Here is a 20124-nt window from a genome sequence, read left to right as displayed (position 1 = left end):
TTTAGATGTACAGTATTTCATGTACAGTAATCCCTCGTTTATCACGGTTAATTGATTCTGGACCTGACCGTGATAAGTGAATTTCCACAAAGTAGGATTCCTTATTTCTAAATTGAAAATTTGGAGCAGCGGTGTCCAAACTTTTTCCACCAAGGGACACGTACTGAAAAGTCAAAGGATGCAGGGACCACTTTGATATGTATATTTTTTTAATATTTTTTAAAATGGTTCAACAAAATGTAGAGTATTACAGTGTCAATATTAAAGCTTTTTCTCTTTACTCTGTGCTTTTAGCTCTATTTTCCACATTTTTGATTGAGTTTTTTTTGTTTAATTATTTCTACTATGTGCTGCACCCAATAAAAAAGGAGCCGCAGACAACCAGTGGCCCCCTGGCCGCACTTTAGACACCGCTGGTCTAAATGAAGAATGACGCTATGTGGTCTACTAAAAACCATTAGTTCATAGGTTTGTAACTGTGAAGCATCCATGCGCTGACTACTTATTAATGTATGAGTTATTGAATGATTTGCATTTTACATAAAAAAGTGGAAATGTGTTGCTTTTGTAGTGGTGTGGTACACCGGAGTCAACATTCGCTTAACTAAATTATTATGCGAGGGAGATTAACAAAGAAGAGGGCAAGAATTCAGGCTACGGCAGTTTCGTGGGCAACTTACTGCAACGTCTGTTCCGAGGAGCGTGTGGGTGGATGTTGGCGCCAGGAGAGTTGGGACATTACCGTGAGCTACGTCAATGTCCGTGGGAATATTGTGCCTGTAATGAGATAACTCAAATCTGCAATAAAAGCCTGTTGTTCTGGCAATTAAGTCTGGTGCTTGTGTGTCTTACCAAACATTACAGTAACACTGACACCTAGTGTGACCAGTGTAGAATACTACATTTCATCAATGTCTTTGAATACATCTTTTGAATAGCCATTTCATTGCTTGAATGCTTAATTTAGGCAAAAAAATACATTATACTTGGTTAAATATATTTATTTGAGTAATAATAGGCCGTATTCAACCTCGAAACAGCATGATTTATTTATTAACATGTTTGTGAAAGATGATAGAGTGAAGCCGCAAAATTCGAACCGCGAAGTGGCGAGGGACAATTGGAGATCCCTTATCGTGCTACAAGTTAGCATAGTGCACATGATCACATCAACGATGCAATGTAGACCACGTGGCATCGCTGTTGTCAGCGGTTCATTGAGGGACACACGTATTCCCACATGTACTGTGGCTTTCTGAAGCACAGCATGGGCCCCTCCTTTCAGAATCTGCATGGCAGTTTTCCTACGTGATAATGACCCCAACACCCTTTCAAGATGACGCAGAACGTGATGGAGGGTCTCCACACCTGAGCACCTGTGGCGTATCCCCAAGCGGAAGGTGGAGGAGCGGGAGGTGTCTAACATCCAGCAGTAATGCCATCATGGAGGAGTGGTGAATTCTGTTGCCAAGAGGATAAAGGCAATGCTAGATAACAATGGTACTCGCACTAAATATTCACACTTTGGACACTGTGAGGTGTACTGACTTGTGTTGCTAGCTATTTAGACAATAATGGATGTGTGTTGATGTATATCAGGAGGACAGTAAAACTATACTGCTTTCCAGGTTGTACACTGACCTTCTAAGTTACCGTGTTGTCTCTTGAGAAGATGTTGGGGCGTACCCATTTTCAGCAAGCAACTTAGGTCCAGATGTAAAAGCAGTGATATTTACTTCCATCTTCACAGACAACAGTTTGATACTGTGATGCCAGCATACAGCAGATTCTTGGGCGAAAATCAACCCTTAATCTGAAAAATGAACTCGTCATGACCACCTCCAAAGAGGAACCATCGTTTTGAGCTCACAACGCGCACAACAATGACATTCAGGGTCTTTCATGCATGTTAATGTATAGGTTAATAATTCATTGTTCATGTACCTAATGTGAAAAAAAACATGTCGAGGGAAGTCTAAATCCATATTAGCCTCTTGCACCCAAATCTAATGAAAAATGCTCACAAAATAAACCCCAGTCACATACATTAAAATGTACCATTGTAGAAAAAGCACAACGATGGAAAACATGAGTGCTACTGAAATGTGTCACAGCACTTTTTAGGTAGTTCCCTACACAAAAACTAGTCCAACTCAGCAGTTTGCAGTGAGGTCGGCCCTCTGTTATGATTTCCTCTCACAGGCACTGGAAAAGGTTCCAGATAAATATTGGATGAACGCGCATCAGTGTGACTGCTTCAGATGTGGAGGTCTATTCAAAGCAGACACAGTGCGGCAATTTGGTGCAAATTGTCAATTTTGAACATCCTTTATGCAAGGTAATGGGGCTCACTGGGGTCTTCTCGTGAAATGCCGTAATAAGGTGTCAGTGGTGAGCAAAAATATAGTGTTCATTTCTTTAAGAGTTTATTGTGAACACAAAAGGAACGCATTTACATGTAACCAGTTTTTCTTTGTGTAACTAGACAAATAATTACATTGTAGTGATGTTGTTGCATGCAATTTGCCTACCTACCCATTTACATTTTCACTACAGAAAGAAGGAGTGGGGATAATATCTTACGAAACATGTCAAAATAGCTTTGAGCAATTGTTGTGATTATGCGTTATTCATTACATCATTCAGTTACTTTCTAAGGGTTTTCTGGCTCAAACTTGAGCAGTTGTGGTGCTGAAACAGATGGCCACACAGCGGTAAAGTGGTTGAACACATCCTGTGTAGACACTGAAGCAGCACTGGGGATGCTAATGGTACTGCACTGCTGTTGTGCAGCTTTTACAATTCCGCAAGTCTAGACAAGGTTATGGAGCACTACAAATAAATGATGCACATGTAGAGGACTAAGACTCTAAATTGTCCAAAGGTATGAATGTGAGTGTGAATGGTTGTTTGTCTATATGTGCCCTGTGATTGGCTGGGGACCAGTCCAGGGTGTACCCCGCCTCTTGCCCGAAGTCATCTGGGATAGGCTCCAGCATACCCCCATGCATGTCCTACAGCCCTACAGCATATACAGTACATCCATTTTCTATGTGGCTTGTCCTCACTAGGGCCGTGGGGGTATGCTGTAGCCTATCCCAGCTGAGAAGTCTGATGGCCTGTGGGTAAAAGCTACTTGCCAGCCTTGTGGTTCTGGACTTCAAACTCCTGTAGCGTCTGCCTGACGGTAGGAGTGTGAATAATGAGTGTTGTGGATGTGTGCTGTCCTTGATGAGGTTGTTTGTTCTTCGTAGGAAGCGAGATTTATAAATGTCTTGCAGTGAGGGGAGGGCTGCCCCAACAATGTTCTGTGAGGTCTTGATCACCCGCTGGAGTGCCTTCCTATCACGTGTTGTACAGTTACCGTACCAAACAGTGATGGAGGCGGTAAGGACACTTTCGATAGTGCATCTGTAGAAGCAACTGAGGATTGTGGTGGACATGCCAAATTTCCTCTTGGATTAATTATGCAAATGTGCTTTGCTTATGCTTTCGTTTTTGTTACACTTATTATTATTGATTTTTTTGTTTTTCTTGCTATGCACTATAATGGGCTGTAAACGTATTTCGCCTAAAAAATTATATTTTGTGGTTGTGACGTCACTTTGGTTTGTCATTTTAAGGCGGTTAGGAAGCAAAACAAGCAAAAAAAAATACAACATGCAAATGAAAAACATTTGTGTGAAATAAATAAATAATAACTAGATGAAGCAATTTCAGTAGAAATTGCATGTGAATGTTGAAATGCTGAAGCTGAACTGAAATGTAGAATGAATGTTGAAATATCCTAGAAAAGTGTTGGAATCTATGCAACGAGTGAGGATCAAACGAGCAACCATCAGGTCATGCCACCTCGCACGGAATAAGCAAAATGTTTCCACCAATTTTCCACCAACCAAATATCCACCAATGGGGGCGACACTGTAATTGTACATTCATTTTCAATGGGAAAAATTTTACAGAAAACATTGAATGATGGAAAATGTTTGAATTTTTAGAACGGTCCTGATAGCCTGCAGATTCTGAACAAGCTGAACAGTTTGAGGGTGTAGTTAAAGGACAAAAAAGGTGACATTTGAAAAATGGACAATGATTGTTGATTTCAATACCAGACATTTTTCAAAAAAACAACCCCTTCAGTACCGCCAAATTTAGACAATTTTGACTGATCTTTTAAGGTACACTGAATACTGTGTTCTATGGCTATATAAACAACCTACCAAAAGAAAGATTAGACTCCCGTCGTTAATCTGAAAAAAAAGTTTGTTGCTACATTTTTCAGTTTTTTAGTGATACATTTAAAGCTTAACGTTCACTTTGACACAAATATTTTTTGCTTTTGTGACAACAACTATACCATATCCATCCATTTTCTATGCCGCTTATCCTTTTTAGGGATATCCTTATTATTAGCCTATCCCACTGGTCGCCAGCCAATCGCAGGGCACATGTTGACAAACAAACAATCATTCACACTCACATTCATACCTATGGTGGAGACTCGAATCCAGGTCTTCCCGATCTCCTGACTATGTGGCCAACATGCTAACCACTAGGCCCCTATACCGCAACATAAACAACACAAACGAGGTTGTTGTTTTGTTTTTTTTACATCAAAATAATTTTACAAATATAACACAATTAATTATTTACATTTTTTACATTTTTAACTGAACTATATGTGTGTGCATGTGTGTGCGTGTGCATGCGTAAAAATTTCCCTACAATGCGTAACCTGCAAGCTACACTCCTCGACGCTATCCCACTTCCTCCTTTCTGTCATGTGTGTTTTTATCTCTGCCGAGCTCTTATCAAATGAACTTTTGCCACCTAGTGGCCGTTTTTATAGCTTAAAATTGCTCTGAAGCTAAATACATTAGTGGGGAGTTGCGTCATCACCTCTTTTAGCCTCTCGAGCAAAAAAACCTGTAAAAGACGCATAAATACATTGTTGGTATCAGGCATATGGGTTTATAAAAACGTATAACTACGTCTTTGGTTTTGAATGAGTTAAGGGGTACCGAATAAATTGCCCACTCATTTTCAATGGAAAAATTGTCAGACAAAATATTAAATGAATTTAATGTCTTGAATGAGCTGAACATTTTGGCGCTGGATTGGTTTGAACTGGGTGAGAAATGTGAGAGGAGTTGTTCGCAGACAAAAATAAGGCGGAAGAAGTAGAGGAATAAATAGATGAAAAATGAATGAACATACAGCCGTCCCTCGCTACATCGCGGTTCGAACACGCTATCGTGGTTTTTCCAAAACTAAATTAATTAATAAATGACAATGACCACTGTTTCGTGGTTGACTATGGCCTATTATTAGTCCAAAAATATTGAAAAGCAAGTCATATGTAGTATTCTGGTCACCAGCAATATATCTGAAATCAGAGAAAATCTCTACGAAATCTGGTAGTCATCTGGTAGTTCTGTTTCCTAGCAAAGGAGACTTGGAATAAAATTACTCTTGTTAATTTTTCAGCATTCAATCGATCGCAACTGGACCGTTCAGGTTGTCTTAGAAGATGTTTCGCCTCTCATCCGTTCATGCTCAAAGACTAGGTGGGGCACACACCAGTTAGACTAGATAGGACAGCTCTAGTTGGAGAGCCTTGCAAGAGCCAATCTATTTATCCTCTAAAGGAGGAGACAGGTCCAGACAGGAATGGTTGACTCTTTAGTGGTGTCAAATCGTTAGGATAATGATTAGCGTAGGCGGCTTCCCTCACTCCTCTTTGAAACCATCCTTCTCTGTCCAGAATATGTACATTTTTGTCCCCAGAAGAGTACTCGTTCTCTGAGGTTTCTCAGATAGGCCTGACATACGAGATGACAATGTTATTGCGTCTGCTACTCTTTTCTTCCTCATCCACCTTGCCTTTGTTTTCTTTCCGGAATGCCCTGAGAATACAATGACCTTCACGGGTATATCCTGGTTAACATTTTAGTAAAAGGAGCAAGTGCATAATGTGGTCTGCTAATGGCAGCCTTGCATTTCTCTTCATTTTTTTGTGCGTTTGTACAGAAATATGCAAAGTGTGCTTAGTACGCTACATCAAGTGTTTGCTCATAATGCACAGCCAAAACAGCAGCTGTAGTCTCTCTTTTTAGGCAACTGAATGTAGCAATAATATTGAAAAACAAAGCTGGCACTCAAAGGTTTGTTTTTAAGCATCCAATTAACAAGCGATACCAAATAAGTGATAGGTGTGTCACACAACTAATACAGAATAGAATACATTTTATCTTTACACAGACTATTTTTGTTCATGTTATTGCATATTTATTTGCCTGAACACAGTTCATGCAGGCCCATTTTTACTGCTGTCTGCCTCGAATAACACACTGTAGTCACGTTGAATTGGATTATGCTAATTTTTGCACCATGAAAACACAGCAGCTATTGAATCATTTCAGCAGATCATATTCTAGAAGGTTTCATTTATTTCTGTTGTATACCTTTTTTATACTTTTCTGCACACTATTTCTGAACTATGTCGAAGTTATCACAACATAGCGACTCTGACCTTAAAAAGTTGAATCAAGGCAACTTGACAATCCATATATACAGTCGTCCCTCACCACTTTTTTCAAAAATATTTGAATTAATAAGGCATGCTGTTTCGCGGTTGAATTTTATGTATTTTTGCCTAAATGGAGAATTTTCAAGCATGGAAATAGTGAAATGAGCTAAAACACAAATACAATAATGCCTGTTTTATCACGCTTAATTGGTTCCAGACCCGACTGTGATGAGCGAATTTCCAAAAAGTACATTTCCTTATTTATGAATGGAATATTTTCTTAGTTAGAGCATAGAAAACCTGTTTACGACCTTCTGCATACATTTTTAAACGTCATTAGAGCCCTCGAGTCATGAAGCAACACCCCTATAGTCACCATTTACACAGTTAATTAAAATTTCTTGTCAGCTGCAAAGAGATTATTGCAATGCTGTGCAATGTTTCACCATATCATCCACCATGGTTGATAGAGAGCCTTGAGGTGTTCTCCTGAAATGAAATGAAATGAACCCAACACCTACAGTAAGTCAATAACTTCATGTTCTGTTGTTAAAACAGGTTTAGTAACATGGGATCATGTTGCAATGGCTTTTGACACAAACCAAAAATCTGCCCAGTGATGCAATTTAGACGATGACATCATAGCTCAAACTCAACTCACTCACTCAACTCAAACTCAATCACACCAACGGTTATCACCCTATTCAATTAGAAAGCAATAATGTTTTTGAATTAAATTCAGATGCTGTTGGGCAAATAGGACAGATAGCCTGTAGAAAGGAGAAGCAATCAGCAAGACAATCCCTCTTAAGAAATGGCTGTGCAGGTAATAACCTTTTACAGTGTCAACGCCACTAGTGGTAGCATGAGGTGGTATCTGCCCCTCACAGATGTTGCTAAGGGAGAGCAGCTCATCCAGAGTTGCACATCAATACTTGCTGTGGCCATAAAGTATGCTGTGTCTCACAGGAAAGTGTTAAGAGAATGGAGGAGATAGCAGGAGAAGGGGCAGTACACCAGGAGATGTGAAGGGGACGATCGGAGGGCAACAACCAACCAGCAAGACTGCTATCTGCTCCTTTTGCAATAGACGGAGCACTGCTAATGTACAAAACTTGCGTGCATGTTTTCACGCACACTATCACAAACAGACACTGAGTGTGTGATGAGGGCTTGAGTTAGCATACAGAATTGACTCTCAACCAATCAATGGGCAATAATGCCTTTAGTTCCACACAAGCGATAACCAGTACCGCCAATGAAAAGCGTGCTGGAAAGTGGGATTTCAGGTATTTTTGCAATTAAAATTACAAAAAATGCTTACTGCACCGTAATGAACCACACCACAAAAGGAACCAGATCCATTGACATACACTCAAGAAAAATATAAATGCAACACTTGTTTTTGCTCCCATTTTTCTTGAGCTGAACTCAAATATATTGTTTTATATACACAAAAAGACCGACAGTATCGCCCTCAAATATGTCTAAATTAGTGAGCACTTCTTTGCAGAGCTCCATCCACCTCACAATCGTGGCATATCAAGATGCTGATTAGACAGTAAGGTTATTGCACAGGTGTGCCTTAGGCTGGTCACAATACAAGGTCACTCCAAAATGGATCAAAACAAAAGTGTTACATTGATATTTTTGTTGAGTGTACATACATGCATACATGTTCACACCAACGGATAATTAAGTAATTAATAAGTCTGTATGTGATACCCGAGGAAAACCAATGCAAGCATAGGGAAGACTCAAACCTGGAGTATTTTTGCAGACAGAGCTTACCGATGCGTCACTGTGCTACCAGTAATAAAGCTGTATCAGTTTTACATGCATTGGATCTAAACAAACTCAGCTGCAGCTCCCATTTACACAATTTATACACCCACTTAAAAGAAAAACCATGTTTTCACACTGAAATAGGCTTACATAACTAGGTTTGTTTTTTTGCCAAAATCGAGAAGTGTGACTGCCTTAAGGTGTCCTCACACATCACTAACTTCTGAGCTAATTGCTAACAAGAAGTGATGTGCCAATGTGTCCATTTAATATGTGCCATAATATGTGAGCTGCTTCCCCAAAGTACATTACGTACATCAAGTCATTAAAAGTTGCTTTTAACGCAATCACTTCTTAATATTTATTCAATAAAGCAATTTCGGCCTTTTTAAGATGACGTATTTCAATTCAGCAAGGTTCAAGCCTTGTTTATAAACTGCAAATCTCAGCACTGTCACACGCTGGCGCGTTAAAGCTATTGGACCCCAAGATGCAGAGAGGAACACGACTGCAGAGAGTACAAAAAAAGTTTAATACAAAAGGTGTCCTCATAGGAGGAAAAGGCAACACAAAAATACTAAAGTGGTAACACAGTCCAGGAACAAAAATAAAGGGCAGAGCTACAGAAAAATAGATGACAAAAGACGGTGCCAGCAAAAATGAGCTGCAGGAAAAAAAATCACTATGGGTAACTGAAAAGTCTGCTGAGAACCAAGCAGGTTCTTACCATTAGAAGTAGCACACCTGACAGGCTCACTGCTGGAATAACCAAACAGGAAAAAATACTCACGAGTAGTTCGGAGGCAATACACAAAGCCAGCAAACAAGGTGAGAACAAGGCAGGATGGCGCAGGTTGCAGGTGAGTCCAAGTGAACAATCTGGCACTGACTGGCTGCCTTCAGCCAGCTTAAGTAGGTGGATGAGGAATTGGCTGCAGGTGTGCACTGATAGCTCCGCCTCTGCAGGACAGCATGTACTACAACAGAGAGCAGACAGGTGGCAGCAGAGCGACAACACAGATCATGACAAGCACACAACTATGTTGCATTCAAGGACCACAGAACAAAGTGAGAATCTCAACACTTCACAAAAAAAACATGACCAGTGGAGCATAAAGACAAACAAAAATTGTGGGCGGGTACGTGTATGCTGTACATTGTACCTGTTCATCACGTATTTAGAAATTATTACTGACTTTGGGTGTATGAGATGTCATTTTCTGCTGAAAAAAACGGCCTATTTTAAGAGAAAAACATTTAAAATGTGTTTTTTTTTTAACCAAAAATCAACAAAATCGCAGGGTCGCTAAATGTTGAATCAGAAATGTGCGAGGGTCCGCTGTATATGCACTTGTGAAACCTCACTGGCGTTTATTTATAAAGAGGGCTCGGTCCAGAGGAATAATAGAAAACAATAATATACAAGAGAGCTGCACTGATTATTCCTTTGAATGACTCCAACACCTACAACTTTTCATCCAGCCGCCTCTATCTATCCATTAGTAACATTGGTAAAGCATCATTTTTTGTGCAGAAATTATACAATTGATCCAAATCTCTCATGTTTCTGTGTTTGAATATGTATTCCTTTCTGAGATGCACATTCACATGACCCCTTTTAAAATACTGCATAATCCTCATGCTTTCATTTCCTTTTAAAAAGGTCCCCTCATCCATTTCTCAGCCTTTTTCCTCAGATGAAAGCAACCGGTGCTCTCTGGCATCATGGAAGATGCTGTTAAATGTTGAAGTGGCGGAGGTGTGAGCGAAACCATAGCTCACTGTAGCAGCCTCTCTCACCTGTTAAACGGTGCTGTAACAGTACACAAGTGAGGAAATGGGAATCTGCAGAGAGTGATTGAATCATTCACTGAACAGGTGGTACTGCATTCATTAGTGCACGCCTCATGCTGTGCATGTCTTAGTGCATGCATGCATGCATGTTGATGTGTTTGTCACTGTCATGTATCCTGGTATTCCTACTGTGAAAAGACTGAAAGACTTCCTTTTGAAACGTTAAGCATCCAAGCTCTACTGCCCCACAGCAGCACATCTGTAAATATTGATACATATTTATTATTTAGTGTCCTATCTCCACTGTAGCATGGTGGCCACAAGAGGTTCTTACAATGTTAAATCCATTAAAAAAATGTTTCGAGTCAGTCACGAACCCATGGATCCGTACCTTCTGTTATATTCAACATACAGCACATGCTGAACATCGGTAGGCACAAGACTGCTCCCCTCATCTCTCATCTCTGTGACCCTTTTGAAACCTGACACCACTGCGCTGCGTCATGGTTCATTTGCATACTAACAGTGATTGGATGTTTACTGGGGGGAGGAGGGGTAATATATGTAATATATTTGTTCAATCAACTGGGGGAATAGTTAGTAAATAGCTGTTTTTCACAAGCACAGAGGGGAGACTGCATGTAACAGCCTGCCAGGAGTTGAGTCTTCAGGTGGGACACCCGGGTTGGCCAGGTCTCAGGGTAGAGGCCTGACAAAGTGCAGTCCACTTTTCCAGGTTGAGGGCTGGACACACAGCTAACAACCCATGAAGAAAACACTGTTATCAAAAAAAAAATGTGTTGGCGCATGATGTGTATGATTAATGCCCCCTTCACATGTGCATCCCTAGAACCGGCCCTGAGTATATATAAAAGCCAAGCTGACGGACGAGTGACAACATTTTGTCTCCAAGATGCTGAAGACACAGAAGAAGGGGTCAGCTGCATCTGCAGCTCAAAAGGCAAAGGAAGGGCCCGCGGAAGAGCAGAGGGCCAGAGAGGATGAGGAGAGGAGGCACAAAAAACGTGAAGCTGCTCTTGCAGCATCAGAACCCGGAGTCTCTCAGGTGGAATGATAGATACTTTAGGTAGATACTCTATTATCTCCAACAGAATGGGCGGCATCTTGAGGCAGCAGCAGCAGCAACGTACGATGCACGCGGCCGCTCACGGCCAGGCATGGCATGCCGACCACGTACTTACACCTTGCGCAAACGTACGAGTGACATGCGTCGACTTACTCCCTTCCTGCTTGTTCCCCTCCCTCCCCACGTTTTCAGAAAACGTGGCGGCCGCGGCCTCCCCAACAAAAGGCACGGACTAAAAACACACACTGTGGGTTGCTTTACTTGCGGATTTTCCCTATTTGCTGGTTGTCCAAGATCATCACCACTGCGAACAGTAGGGTCCTTCTATGGTAAGAGTTTCAGCCTGGAGGAGATTCAATCAATTTCCAATATCTACTATAGGAAAAAAAAAAAAAAGTCAACAAGTGTATGTAAAATCACCCAACAGTTTGGCAAACTAACTAAAAATCCTCCTTCACACGCTCTTCCTCCCTCTTGCAGCTGTTCTATGAATGTTGTGTGAGGCTGTGTGTGATCCTTGGTGTCAGAAGTCGTTGTACTATTTGTGTCTGGAATGAATGAATGTCTTGATATTTGAGTCATAAGCAGTTGCAGTCTTGAGGGCACAGCATGTCATGTTGATGAGGGATGTCAGGGAGAGTCGTAAGACTCACTCAGTATACAAATAAAGTATCTTGACAGCGGTGGTCAAAAGGGCAGCTTCGCATGCCAAAGTCAAATTTCCAAGTCATTGGGCTCCAGCAGTATAGATCGTACCAGCCTGTTGTCCGGTCAGTTGATAAAAGAATGAAGCTTCTGTTGAGACATGATGTTGGACAGTTGATAATGGAAGCACAATCTGGTCTTATCTTACGTTGCATGCTGCTGCAGATGATGACGATGGGGTCCGGAATTGGCCTAAAGATTACAGTTTGGTAAACCATGCCAACCTCCCGACTGCCAAATGTGCACACTGCCGATGGGGTAATGATGTGGGAAATGTGTCCTTGGCTTGCATTAGACCTAATAAGCGCCAATAGTTGTGTTTTGCTGTGCACGGAGGAGGTTCTCAGAGAGTACTGCTATCCAGATGCATCCATTTTTATCCATTATCAAGCATTTCCAATTTATTTCCGTAAGCAAGTTAAGGTGATTTATGAGCCTGTATGAATGGCCCCTCACAGCCCAATTTATTGGGCATTTAACAAGAATTGTGGATTGTGGAGTGCCTTTTACAGTACACAAAAGCCAATTAAGCAAAGACAAATGCCATTTTGTGCCATTAATTGATAGTTAAATGTCGAACTCCATAAATAGGGATGAAATAGGAATTTGTCCTTGAAACTACAATCTACATTAAAGGCTTCCAAGGACAACATACAGTCACAGAAAAAATGATATGATTAGACCACCCTTGTTTCTTCAGGTTCTTGTTCATTTTAATGCCTGATACAACTTAAGGTACCTTTCTCTGGACAAATATAACAATAACAACAAAAATAGCTCATAAGAGTACATTTTTTTATTCATGTAAGAACTTAAGTGATTTTAGTTATTATCAAGAAAATCACGGAAGTTGCTAGATATCAGCTCTTGAATTCAACTCTTATGAGCTTTATTTGTTATCATTATATTTGTCCAAACAAATGTACCTTTAGTTGTACCAGGCATTAAAATGGGTCAATAAACTGAAGAAACAAGGGTGGTCTAATCATTTTTTCCGTACATAACAGTTAGCATAACTGACAGTTAGCATCCATAAAACACCCCAAATATACCATGCCATCAGAACACGACCGATTTATCGGCAAGCCAATTAATCAGGCCGATTATAATGTATCACCGATTAATCAATATCGATGAACTTTTTTTGTTGCGCAGAGGTTCTGTCGCTCCGTTCCTTTGTGTCTCTCTGTGCTGCTCCCTGCCCGAGTACTTGGCCCCTCCCCGTCACACACAGACAGACTAGTGAGGCGCTGCTCTGCCGGCCTCATTGACTTTGCTGCAGCAGAGGAACGACAAAACAAACATTTTTTTTTTTTTACACGATGGTAAGCTGTGACTTTGTAAAACAATATAACACGACACACTAGTGCCACGCTGTCAGGGCATGTCAAGCAGAACATTCTAGTTTTTTTCCACACACATTTTAGAGAGCATATTGCAGTGCTTTAACATTGCATAAGTTGTTTCTCTGTGAGATAAACAAATATAGATGCAACTGTTAATTCACATGTCCACTATTATCTATTATATAGCTTTTTAAAGTGAAATAAAGATACTGTATATGCAGATGTACACAGCGTCCCACTTCACTTCATACCACCATGCATGATTTACAACTGCTTATACATTCACAAGTTAATGTTTTCATGAAAATCATTTTGATAATGTTCCAAGTGATGTATTTAGTTGTAATTTTATATATTGCATGTTTTGAAAGCAGCTACATTGTTACATAAAATGTAGTGCAAATTCGATTAATCATTCAAAAAAATGTATATAGTTTTAGTATTATAGTTTTACATGCAAAAAACAAGTACAAATGAATATAAATACATATAAATGATGAATGAAAGTTATAAATGAAAATGTAACATGACTTCTACCTTGATTAAAGACGTGATTGTTGACAAAGATGTGGCAGTGAGATCCACTTGGACAACACCTTTGTGTTTTGCTGTGATTTATTTATTGAATTCAATCATGTGTCGGACCTTCTTTATCAAAGTGCTGGCACTTGCAACTTACTTTGGCTCAATTATGACTTATTTTGCAACTGTTATCAAAAGAAAAGCAGCAGACTTGTGGCATAACTGCGTTAGTTAGCAAAGAACTACAGAGTCAGCTGCTGATGACATCATAGATGGGCGACAAAGCTGACTTTCGGTTCCAGTTTTCATGTACAGTATTAGCAAGCTAATAGGCTGCTAACAAGGATGTCTTGTGATTAAAAATACTTTTAGAACACAGTTGGACTCATGCGGTGTGTTAATAATACGACAAGCTGTGCACCATATTGTACGCTAATCGGAAAATGTACGCAAATCGATGTTGACAATATTGAAAATGTTGACTTTAACCGAAAAACATGCTAACCAAGGTTCCACTGTCTTCATTCCAGGGAACATATTCATTATACTCCAATTACATGACATAAGACATGACATATGGACCTTTAGTTTAGTTTTTCTTTGTTTTTTTACATATTTCCTTTTCCTGTTTTGTGCTTGATGCTGACTCTTTACTGTGACTTTCAATATTTTCTAGTTTGCTTACTTGCTGTCCTGTCTTCCTAGGGGCTTTGGCCATTTGGCCTATTGACTTTTCTCCATTGCTCTGCATATAATTATATACTTTATTAACACAACTGCTGCCATGTCTCCGCATCATAGGTTAACGATCAACCAAATCTTAGCTTAACATAAGAAGGACAAGTACATGCTTTGGATATTCAAGAAATTTCAAATTTCTGTCATGGCCCAACCATCCCCAATCTGCTGACGCATAACACACATATGCCCTTTACTTATTTTGTCCTTTGCTGGATTAAATCAACACGTCCTCACTGGAGGAGGTGTGCATAATTGGACAGGTCCTGATAAATATGCACCGTGTCTTTCAAATTAAGGGATGTAGATAGGACGGTCACACATTTTATGCCTCATCGTGTTGCATTTGGATGAATGTAGGGATTCCATCAGCTAAAATGTACTCTGTGACCACAAACTGTGACCACTCCACCGTTAAAAACGTTTCAATTAGAAAACATACAGAGGCAGAGGAGACATCCACTTTTCTATGGTCACTTATGTGACTTCCGATATATGGAATTGTAACCTTGCACACTTCCGTAACAACATGGCACACGTACATTCAGGATGTTTGCATGTAACTGAAAGGAGATATTGTGCATGACACGAAAGATTGTCTTTAAAAAACACCTGCGTATTTGTTGCTTACAGACCTCACAACATAAGTACACCTGCACAATTTACTAAAAGCAAATCTTATAATGTCGTAAAATAAAAAGGCTGGGTTTTATTATTACCGTCCAAGGTATTATTAATATTAGTGATTAACAGTACTATATTATTTCAGGTGTGTTTCTAATAATCTCCTTCTTTCAGATAGCTATAGATTGATTATGTATTATTTGTTATGTAGTATGTAGTAAATAGTATGTAGTAAATTTGCAGATTATTAGTATTTTTTTTTATTTATGAAGTTTTTATCTCAGAAAATAAAAAATACATCTCATTCAGCCAAGTCAGTAACAATTTATTAGTACTTGATAATACGATAATACAGGAAATGTACAGCATACATGTACCACTGGTAAAAAAAAAAAAAAAAGGCCCCAATAATTACGTTCATGTCTTTATGCTTCACTAATAGTGTTTTTTCAACAGGTGTAGAGATTTCACACTTTGATGGTCGGTCCTTGAATGCACCATAGTTGTGTGCTATGACTGTTTATGGATCATCTTACATCATCATTCATTAGTGCCGAGTACCGATACATTTTATACTTTAAATAACCCTCACGAAAAGCGGGGCTCTACTGTACCTGATATTGTTAAAATGTGTAATTTCTTTTTCAACTTCAATTTGAAATACAGTGGTGTGAAAAAGTTCTCGATTTCTTATTTTTTGCATGCTTGTTACACTTAAATGTTAGCAGCAACAACTGAAACCAAGCATTTGCGATAACTTGCAGTGAGGAATTTTGGCCCACTCATCTTTGCAGAATTGTTGTCATTCAGCCACATCGGAGGGTTTTCCAGCATGTGTCGCCTTTTCAAGGTCATGCCACAGCATCTCAATAGGATTCAGGTCAGGACTTTGACAAGGCCACTCCAAAGTCTTTATTTTGTTTTTCTTCAGCCATTCAGAGGTGGACTTGCTGGTGTGTTTTGGATCATTGTCCTGCTGCAGAACCCAAGTTGGTTTCAGCTTGAGGTCACGAACAGATGGCCGGACATTCTCCTTGAGCAGTTTTTGGTAGACAGCAGAATTCATGGCTCCATTTATCACAGCAAGTTTTCCAGGTCCTGAAGCAGCAAAACAGCCCCAAACCTTCACACTACCACCACCACATTTTACTGTTGGTATGATGTTCTTTTTCTGAAATGTGGCGTTACTTTTGTGCCAGTAATGGGACACACACCTTCCAAAAAGGTCAACTTTTTTCTCGTCAGACCACAGAGTATTTTCCCAAAGGTCTTGGGTCGTCTTGGAACTGGGCCGTTTTTGCCCAGTGTCTTTCTAATGGTGGAGTCATGAACACTGACCTTAACTGAGGCAAATGAGGCCTGCAGTTCTTTGGATGTTGTTGTGGAGTCTTTTGTGACCTCTTGGATGAATCATCACTGAGCGCTTGGGGTAATTTTGGGAGGCTGGCCACTCCTGGGATGGTTCACCACTGTTCCATGTTTTGGCCATTTGTGGATAATGGCTCTCACTGTGGTTTGCTGGAGGCCAAAAGCTTTAGAAACGGCTTTATAACCTTTTCCAGACTGATAAATAATAATCAGTTAAATATCAGTTAAATTATGTTTTAACGAGGGGGAAACCACTTTTCCACACAGGCCCATGTAGGTTTGGATTTTTTTCTACCACAATACTAAAAAGTTTAATTTAAAAACTGCATTTTCGTTCAGTTGTGTTGTCCCTGACTAATATTTAAATTAGCTTGATGATCTGAAACATTTAAGTGTGACAAACATGCAAAAAAATAAGAAATCAGGAAGGGGCCAAAAACGTTTTCACACCACTGTACTTGACTTGAACAACTCAGAGGTGCAATATAAATGAGGTTTTACGATACACTACAGTTTACACTACAACACAGGAATATGTCAAAAACAGAGAATTAAAACAATTTGAAATGCACACTAATACTCCACATAATGTCTGACTGTTTTTGTCCGGAGGCAGCAAAAGGGAAGTACTTAAAAGGTTTAATGGGTCTCAGGCTTTGAAAGGTCCTCACAACATTGTTTAACCAGAGTAATACACTATTTATATCCAGCCTAAATAGAGTACATGAGTCCAGATTCAAACTAATTACTCGTCCTGAGGAAGAGATTAAAATGACAGATATCACATTTTTCATAATGATGACAAGGTGGCTTATGCTTCCATGTAAAACACAGACTGCCTCTGTAACCAAAACAGCATGACTCATGCAGTTTGGGAGAGAAGAGATAGTGTGACAGAAAAGAGCTGGAGGCTGTCTTTAATATTGGATGTGTGGCTGATGCACCCTAATGGCTTAGCATTGGTCTATTTGAGACAAGAATAGCATGCTATCTGGGCTTGCATGTGTGTGTGTGTGTGTGTGTGTGTGCGTGTGTTTTCACACAAATCTGACTCAAAATTAAACCAGTTATTATATATCTACAGATTGCAATTAACAACTGAACTTTTAAACTTTGGCCTAAAAGTGCAAGGATTATTTGGGCAATTAAAGCGCTATTATTACTTTCAGACGTGCTGAGTAGTCGTAGTCATTCAAGGTCACAATGACAGGTACTTGCTCTTTAATACAAGCCAGCAGACTCTCAACTTGTTACTTTAGCCGTTATTTTAACAAGTGGTAAGTGACCTACAGTGTGTTAAGTGACTTAAGCGGGTCTTCAAAGTCGTGCATCATCGACGTTTAAGTTCTTCTATCGAATCAGCAAAGGAAAATATTCACGATACTTACACATTTAACTATGTTGCAACGCTATGTCATTATAATGATAACATAACAATAATAACAAATATCTTTGGTGTCTTATAAAGCAAAGGTTCTCAAGTGGTTTGGCTGTGGAACCCACTATCAGTATAAAATATACATCAAATAAATACTAACTCTCTCACTGCCAAAGACGTATGTTGATGTATTTTCAACAAGTAACGTTGGCTGCCAAAGACGTCTTTTGACGTCTTATGCATCTTGTGTGTGAATTTCTGATTTGTAGGCAATGTATTTCTGTCCCAGTAGGGGGCAACAGTTCATGTTTTCCTCCAACCGGCAGCGACTGATTGTCCATGAAGAAGACGGATTGTGGGTTGAGAGAGGAAAATGGCGAAACACACGCAGAAATCGAGTGGAGACAAAAACTACAGACAGCTTACACTGTCACAGAGCTTGTCTGGCGGTGACACCGGAGCATGACACCGGAAGCAGTTCAGAGTCGGGTGACTCAGAACCCGACCCTGATTCTTCTGACGAGTGGCTGCCGTCTGGATCGGTCAGCAGCAGGGGTTCATCCCCACATCCAGCAGACCCCACCGCCCTCCTGCTTGAGTTTGCTTCTCTGCAGAAAAAGCTCGTTTTCTCTGGTTTTTGGTCAAAATCAGGTGTTTTTGATGAAACTACCCTATGTTCTACCACCAATATCTAAAGACCCAAAAAGGCTAGAAACAAACTTTTTTATCTGATGAAAGAGTCAAAAGTTTCTTTAGATAGTTTCAATGTTTATGACTCAATATTCTGTGGGTCTTGAAAGTTCAGCAAAAATGCTCAAAACCTCTGGCAGTATGCACCTCTCTGCTCCGAACTGGCAGTCAATGAGTTAATATTGAAATATTAATAATAGAAAATATATATAATATTGATAAAATGTCTACTGAACTGTGTTTAACATTTTTTTTTATGATTCCAATCGTTTTTAACATTTTAATCAAATAAAAGGGCAGAATGTTGAGATGAGGCTGTGGTGAATCGCTTCTCTTAAGTGCGCAGCCAAGCCTAACGTCTGGGTGCACTGAACGGCCCGTTTCTGTTTGTCAGCATGTTCCTAATATTTTTGCAGAAGCATCATGACAAACTCCAAATAACTTTAACAAATAGTGCATTTCCAATAGATTCAGGTATACAAAATAATCGTTTCTTCTTATCACCTGATCAGTAGGTAAATACTAACAAATATTGTGCAAAGACCTGTGTGTGAACTGTGTTTTTTGCTCCAGATAAGAGTTTTAAGTCTGGAGTTACAGTCGATAAAGCAACTCTGAGTTCATGCTCAATATCGAGTTTATTTCTGTACTTTCTTTTCAACTGAACCAGAGCTGAGAAGCCGCACTCACAAAGATAGGTAGTGCTGAATGGTAGGAGGCTTTTCACTGCTCGGGCGCACAGTAAAGAATACTCACTCATCACAGTGCTGCGCCAGAACTGAGAGAGGCTGACCTCCACGGCTTTCTTTTTCAGAGTGCGGTGACATGACAGCTTCATGACTTGACGGCTTGATGCTCTCTTTTGCTAATACCTCGCCGTGCACAACACATTGAGGCTTATGTTGTCGTTTGTCCTCAGTGTAAGAAAATCCATGTTTTTTACAGGCTGTGTCATGTTCAATTAGCATTCTGTGACAGCGCATTTCAAATAGCACCACAAAAAAGGCACAAAAAAAACCCTTTAGAATAAAAACGCAAAATGATTTCCGGTTTTTGTTTTCCGTTTTTTTGCCCAGGCAAAAATTCACGACCCACTGAAAACAGGTTGGTCGGGAACCCGTTTGAAAATCAGTGCTATCAAGGGTTAAGATAACATAATACATGTTGCCGAACGGCGTAATTAAGGGAGTGGATTGGATTACAGTGTTCCCTCACCTTTTTCGGATTTGCTGTTCCACAGAATTTTTTTAGTGCTTCTTTTTTATTGCAGCATATGACAGGCCGAGCCTGGCCTGTTAAGAAGTATTGCATTGTGGGAAGTTGAGTGTCTCTCTCTTCCCTCTCTCGTCTGTCTGCACCGCCCATTGTTTTCTGCATCCCGATTGATTGACAATGGTCTAGAGCCAATCTCCTTCGTGCTGTCGTGTCCCCTGTGTCATCGCTAGCTTGCTTGCTAACTTGCTAACTTCGGTTCGAAGGAGGAGGACTGCAGCAGGAGGAGTACTGCAGCGATATGTTTTTAACGAGGATACAAAAACGCTGCAGTACAGAGGAACGG

General features: G+C 40.0%; 1 protein-coding gene across 8 annotated transcripts in view; it reads left to right on the top strand.

Annotated features, from left to right (window-relative positions):
• il1rapl2 (interleukin 1 receptor accessory protein-like 2) overlaps window positions 1–20124 on the top strand; it is a 384745-nt gene that overhangs the window by 29430 nt on the left and 335191 nt on the right. The window contains exon 2 of one of the 8 annotated variants that reach the window (XR_008572828.1): window positions 3072–3187. The exons of the other annotated variants lie outside the window; for them this stretch is intronic. The gene's annotated coding sequence lies outside the window, so the exon portion shown is untranslated. The remainder of the gene's footprint in view (window positions 1–3071; window positions 3188–20124) is intronic. 8 annotated transcript variants of the gene reach the window in all.

The sequence above is a fragment of the Dunckerocampus dactyliophorus genome, chromosome 11, assembly GCF_027744805.1.
Source record: "Dunckerocampus dactyliophorus isolate RoL2022-P2 chromosome 11, RoL_Ddac_1.1, whole genome shotgun sequence".
NCBI lineage: Eukaryota > Metazoa > Chordata > Actinopteri > Syngnathiformes > Syngnathidae > Dunckerocampus > Dunckerocampus dactyliophorus.
The sequence above is the reverse complement of the archived record's forward strand: the minus strand, read 5'-3'. Positions and strand labels throughout refer to the sequence as shown.